The following is a 7,344-nucleotide window of genomic DNA, read 5'->3' as shown; positions in this document are numbered from 1 at the left end:
AGGATGGTAATACTCTGACCCATTCCAGGTGCGAATCCTAGTTTGGTATCTACTTTTTGCATAAAGCTGGGCAAAGTTACTCACCTTTTTGTGCTTCGGTTTTCTCTTCTCTAAAGTGAAAACAATAGGACTTACGAGGCTGTGGTGAAAATTAAATGAGATAATGTGCATCAAGTGCTCTACGAGTGTCTGGCATGTATTATGTACTCAACAAACATTATTGTTAGTATTAATACTGGCCAGGCATCGTGGCTTAAGCCTGTTATCCCAGCACTTTGGGAGGCCAAGGCAGAAGACTCGCTTGAGCCTATGAGTTTGAGACCAGACTGGGCAGCATGGAGAGACCCTTGTCTGTGCAAAAAAAAATCAAAAAATGTGCTGGGTGTGGTGGCACATGCCTGTGGTCCCAGCTACTTGGGTGGCTGAGGTAGGAGGAGTGTTTGAGCCCAGAATGTCGAGGCTGCAGTGAGCCGTGATTGTGCCACTGCACTCCAGCCTGTGTGACCACTAAGACCCTCTGTCAAAAAACAAAAAAAAAATGGCTGGATGCAGTTGCTCACGACTTTAATCTCAGCACTTTGGGAGGCCGAGGCAGGTGGATCATGAGGTCAAGAGATCGAGACCATCCTGGCCAACATGGTGAAACCCCGCCTCTACTAAAAATACAAAAATTACCTGGGCATGGTGGCACATACCTATAGTCTCAGCTACTCCAGAGGCAGAGGCAGGAGAATTGCTTGGGGAAGTGGAGGTTGCAGTGAGCAGAGATTGCTCCACTGCACTCCAGCCTGGTGACAGAGCAAGACTCCATCTCAAAAAAAAAAAAAAAAATTTACTCACTCATATATATAGATGAGTCCAGAGACATTTGCGAATGTTGTGGAGAGTGAGGGTAAGAGACAAATTCCAATGCAATTCTAAGTTTTAGCTGGTATCTATCTACTCTGCTTCCTTTTTCCTGGCTAACTTAAATGAGATCTTTTCTTTTTTTTTTCCTTTTAGACAGTCTCGCTCTGTCATCCAGGCTGGAGTGCAATGGAGCAATCTTGGCTCACTGCAACCTCCGCCTCCTAAATTCAAGTGATTCTCCTGCCTCAGCCTCCCAAGTAGCTGGGGTTACAGGTGTGTGCCACCACACCCAGCTAATTTTTTTGTATTTTTAGTAGAGATAGGGTTTCACTGTGTTGGCCAGGGTGGTCTCAAACTCCTGACCTGGTGATCTGCCCACCTTGGCCTCCCAAAGTGCTGGGATTACAAGTATGACCCACTGTGCCCAGCTGAGATCTTTTCTTACACATGACTCTCCAGAATGTCCTCCTGATTGCTTACATCTGCATTAATTGTCTTATGAGCCCTATGCGCTGTCCCATTGTAGCATTGACTACATGACACTATAATGGTTATTTCCCTGTCCCTCCACGGACTGCAAGCTCCATGAGAAAAGGGTCAAGTTCACAGTGTTCACCACTGTGTTCCCAGTACTTAGCTTGGCACTGGAGTTTCATATGTTTATGATGAGTGCACAATTGAGTGAATAATTTTATTAATTCATCCAGATGAAGGGGAGAAAATAGCAAGGTCAGTTTTGAACATCTTCAGATTAAGATATCTGTAAAATATTCAAATGAAGTTACCTCACAGACAACTGGTAACAGGTTTATAGAACTCAAGAAAGTATGTTTGGGCTAAAGATAGACAATCAGCATTGGCAGCCTCAATAAGATAACAGAATAATGAGGAAACCTGGGAAAAAACAGAAATATGAGAAGAGACTGAGTGAGTGAGTCACAGAAGTTTGGCTGACGTCTCTGTGCTCTGTGGTATTGCCCTGCCTTTTTTGAGACAGAGTCTTGCTCTGTCACCCAGGCTGGGGTGCAGTGGCACAATCTCAGCTCACTGCAACCTCCCCCTCCCAGGTTCAAGCGATTCTTCTGCCTCAGCCTCCCGGGTAGCTGGGATTACAGGCGTGCACCACCATGCCTGGCTAATTGTTGGATTTTTTGTAGAGAAGGGATTTCACTATGTTGGTCAGACTGGTCTCGAACTCTTGACCTCCTGATCTGCCTGCCTTGGCCTCCCAAAGTGCTGGGATTTCAGGCATGAGGCACCGTGTCCAGCCTGCCCTGCCATTTAACAAAACCAATAGTAAATCTCTTACGGATGATGATGGTTTACAGAAATTCTTTCTATAGATGGAACTCTCTTGGAACCCCTCAGAACACACCATGTGGGCAGCCATGTAGTGAATTAGTCCATCTCTCTTAGTTCCAGCTGCTGTAACAAAGTATAGATGGTCTCTGACTTATGATGGTTGAACTTACAACTTTTTGACTTTGCATAACCCTACTGTAAGACTAGGAACATCTGTACCATAGACTGAGTGGCTTACAAACAACAGAAGTTTACTTTGCACAGTTCTGGAGGCTAGAAGTTCAAGATCAAGGTACCAGCATGGTCGAGTTCTGGTGAGGCTGTGCTTCCAGATTGCAAACTGCCATCTTGTATCCTTACATGATGAAAAGAGGGCAAGAGAGCTTCCTGGGGTTCTCTGTGTAAGGACACTGATCCCACTCATGAGGGGATCCACCTTCATTGCCTAATTACCTCCCAATGGTCCCACCTCCTAAAACCATCACATTGGAAGTTGCAATTTCAACATATAAATTTTGTGGGGACATAAATATTCAGTTCATTGCACTACTACCTGTTCAGTAGTCTATCTCTAGTAGATAATACTGATTGAGTGCTTACTATGTGACAGGTGTCATTCTAAATGCTTGTATTCTCTCATTTAATCCTCACAATACTGTGAGGCAGGTCTTGTCATCCCCATTTTACAGACATGGAAACTGAGGCCCTGAGATTCAGCCTAATGTGACTCCCTCTTAAACCATAATGATAGCTCTCTAGCTATATTAGAAAACAAAATTGTTTGGTTGCTAAAACCAAGTGTCCAGAGAATGAGGAGAGTCTCCAAGTCAATAAGCTCTATGTGATTCATCTACAAGATCTGGGGGTTTTATCCATTAAGAGCAAAGCACCATCCTCCCTTAGTAGAAATGCCCCTTCTAGACTTTGTTCACTGGCAATGCTTCCTGGGCACCCATTCCTGACAGCTGACTGAACACATTAAATCAGCCCACAGGAATAAGTCAAAGTCTATTAGTAACTGTGTAAAAATGCTAAGTCTATTTATTTATTATGAGTTATTCATAAACATCAAGACTAGACTCTATAATTTAATACCACCTGCAATGAGTCCTGAAAGTGGCAGTATTTTACCACTACGATCTGATTAATTGAGCTGTTCAAACAGAGCTCCAAATCAAGCATAACTTCCCTTTGACAGAAGTGTATTCATCTTCATCTCAAAGCCAGTATTCTTGACTCATCAGGAGAGAACAAAACAGCTCATCTAAGGGAACCAATTAAAAGTATCTAAAATAATATGGATATTCCACTAAATAAATATTTATAGGCTCTTAGTATTTTCTTTTCTAAAAATATACAAAGGAGTACATACTTTATTATTTGAATCTTATATGTTCAAAAACACACAAATATAATGGTGCTGTCAGAAGTCAGGACAAGGGTTTTCCTTGGCAGCAGAGGCTGGGAAGACCTAATCCCTGGGGTAGGGCATGAGAGGGGCCTCTGAGGGACTAGCTTTGGGTGCTGGTTTCACGGCTGTGTTCACCTTGTGAAAATTCATCATATGCATACCTTTCCAACTCCTAGATGTAATTACTAGATGGGCAAATCATATTAAATGAACCTCAGTTTGCTCACATGTAAAATAAGAATAATGCCACTTCATAAGTGGATTAAAAATGACTATAAAAATTTGTATATATGTTTATATGTATACTATTATTTGACAGTTTTTAACTTGCTATGAAAATTCAGTATTATGCTACTATTATTGTTATGATTATTATGTAATCCTTAATTTCTTTTTTTTTTTTTTTTGAGACAGGGTCTCACTCTGTCACCCATGCTGGAGTGCAGTGGCATGATCTCAGTTCACTGCAACATCAGCCTCCCAGGCTCAAGCAATTCTTGTGCCTCAGCCTCCAGAATAGCTGAGTCTATAGAATTGCATACCACCCCCAGCTAAGTTTTTGCAGTTTTAGTAGCAATGGGGTTTCTCAGTGTTGCCCAAGCTGGTCTCGAACCCCTGAGCTCAGACAGTCCACCTACCTTGGCCTCTCAAAGTGCTAGGATTACAGATATGAGCCACCATGCCTGGTCTATAATCCTTAATTTCAACAAAGGTGTATTTTACTCTTCCTGACTGTGCCTAAGCAGAGAAGTTAATACTTTGACTTTTTAAAATTACTATTTGGATTGGCCCTGAAATAATAAAAGGATTAAACTAACTAGAGCCCAATATTTTGCCATGTCTATGAGTCTTGAAATCCCATTGTTCATAACAGTCACAGGCAGGGCCAGCCTTTCACCAGGATGAGTTAGCAGCCCCTCTTCCAGACCTTTTCCTCAAACCCTAACCTAAAATTCAAACATGAGGCATTCCTTTGATTGGCAATAGAGAAGAATACACAATTTGGAAGAGAGAATCAAGTAGACCATTCTCAGCCTTTTCTTAAATTATTAAAGTTTCCAGCCACTCATTAGGGAAGCAGGATGCTGGGTGGAGGAATCATACACCGAAAGAGTAACACTAATTTTTTTGTTGAAACTTTATGTTTATGTGCCTATTCATACATGTCTGTATGTATACTAGGCTATAATATAAAATTCATGTCTTACTGTGAGTTGTAACCAAAATGTTTAAATGCCCATGGTACAACTTAATACCCTCATTCTATATACGAGGCCAGTCTCATTTTCTCTATTTAAGCCTTTCTAATGAATGACTCAATTAATGAAGAGAAGTTGAGTAGGTTGCTTACAGACACAGAGCTAGCTAGTGACAAAGCCATAATTAGAATCCAGCTCCTGAGACTCCCTGTTCAGTGCTCCTGCCACTACATCAACTATTCAAAAACAAAGTTACACCTCATCTCCACCTTTTAGTACAGCACATTCCTGCCTATAAAACTTGTTTAAAGATGTATATACAATAACTCTCTGTTCCTTGCCTTAAAACTAAACAAGATAATAATATCCACCTTTGTTGAGATCTATACCAGATAGACATGGAGCCTGAGGCAAACCTAAAGGTGTTTAATTTTTTGCCTTGTAAATTTTCTCACTAAATATGACAGAAGGGAATATAGCTGGAAGCACTATAAACTCCTATTAAAGAAGTTATCTCTTAAATAGATACTGCTTACAAAATAAACCATGCAGTCCCATTTTCTCCTTTATGATCTAATTTTCCTGTCAGCAGAGCTTAGATATTTTTTTCCTAAGGGGGGGAAAAAACCCTACTTTAGCTGCAGTGATGTCTTCATTACCCCCCAATCAACCAGAGCTAGTTATAAATAATAACAACGTGATCCTAGGGTTATAGTAGCTTTTAAATAGCAAAGAATTCTCTCAAGGGATTTAAGTCAAGGGTGTAAAGCCTAAAATATAGCATTTTTAATTAATCTGCTTACTGGCAAAAGTTGCTAAAGAAGAGAAGGAAAATGAATATTGTTTTTGTTTCTTCTTTAAATCTTTTACAAATAATTACGCAAAGTGCTTCAGCTATTTAAACTGAACTTCAAGCCTGCAAAAAAAATTTGTGCTCATGTTTCTGAAGAGAAATTCTCTAAAATAATAACTGGCACATGGGAAAATACATGCTGGCAGATGTTTCAAAGGCAAGAACTTTTATTTTTGTTTTGTTTTTTCCTCCAGGGCAACTTTGTAAGCCATCATTTTTCTTGCAAGATTTCTATCCCCTGAGGTGTTCCACATATGCACTGTAATAAATGAAACAGGTGAAATTCAAAATGTATGGAAAAGGGATGTGGACAGAATAGATTTCATTGAGATCCCATGGTACAGATCCGAGTGATGGGAATTTCACTGAAATGCCCCAGTCTGCTGAATTTATGTTAGACCCATTCACCCCTCCATCCTGCACCTGGTTTGTGAGTCCACAGAGCAATTGCCCTGACACAGCTCCAATAAAGGCAAGTCCTAACTTACCAGCATTTGTCTTTCAAATGTTTGCTTTTAATGTGGTTATTTACTGCTAGACTCTCACTTTCACTTTAAAAAATAATGCAATGCTGTCTATAACAATGATAATAATAGTTCATATTTATGAAGTACATTCATTGTGCCAATTTTTGTTCCAATTGCTTTACACGCTTTAACTCATGTCTGTAATCCCAGCACTTTGGGACGCCAAGGTGGGAGGATCACTTGAGCCCAGGAGGTTGAGGCTATAGTGAGCTAGGATGACTCCACTGCACGTCAGCCTCAGTAACAGAGCGAGACCCTGTCTCTAAAAGGAAAAGGAGTAATTGGATGGCCAAGTAACAGGATTCAAGTTGTCAAGAAATTAAGTCATTATCAAGACAGGCACAGAAATAAAGAAAATGCATGAGGATGGCCTGAGGCGTAAATCGACCTGTGGCCTCCAATTTTCTCTTATTTTTCACTAGTATCAGGAAAATATTTTTAAGTGTATATTTCTAATATAGGCATTTTTCTTTTAACATAAATACATGTGTCACTGTATTACTATACAATAAATATTACAAACTGTATGCATAAAATAGATGTTTTTAATGAGATGAAAATAGTTACGTGTCACTACTTGCCTATAACACATCAGTTTTCCTCAGAAGAGGATTTTAATGTAGAAGGGAAAGGAGGGGATGAGCCCTTGAAACATGAATGAAGGATGTGCTAAAACCCCAGCAAAGGCTCCTCAAGGAGAGAATACTGTAAACAGTGAGAATGAGGTCCTGTTAGTCAAAGTGACATATTTCAAGAGACGGAAATTTCAAGAATGTCAAATTCCCCAAAGTCATCTTGTATCATGGTGCCACCTTATTGGTCCACGTCAAAGAGGTAACCTTGACTTAAGAGCATCACATTCATTTTGCTCTTGATAATTCTTCCATTATATATTTATGTGTTTCCTATATATTACTTATAAAAATCTTGTGATCAAGGCCAGATGTGGTGTCTCATGCCTATAACCTCAGTGCTTTGAGAGGCCAAGGTGAGAGGATCTCTTGAGAAGAAGAGTTCAAAACAAGCCTTGGCAACACAATGAGACCCTATTTCCACAACAAATTTAAAAATTAGCCAAGTGTGGTTCGAGCATGCCTCTGGTCCCAGCTACTCTGGGGGCTGAAGCAAACAGATCACTCGACCCAGGAGTTTGAGGCTGCAGTGAGCCATGATCACACCACTGCACTTCAGCTCAAGCTACAG

Source organism: Cebus imitator, unplaced genomic scaffold (assembly GCF_001604975.1).
Source record: "Cebus imitator isolate Cc_AM_T3 unplaced genomic scaffold, Cebus_imitator-1.0 Scaffold278, whole genome shotgun sequence".
NCBI lineage: Eukaryota > Metazoa > Chordata > Mammalia > Primates > Cebidae > Cebus > Cebus imitator.
This window is presented reverse-complemented; position numbering follows the sequence as displayed.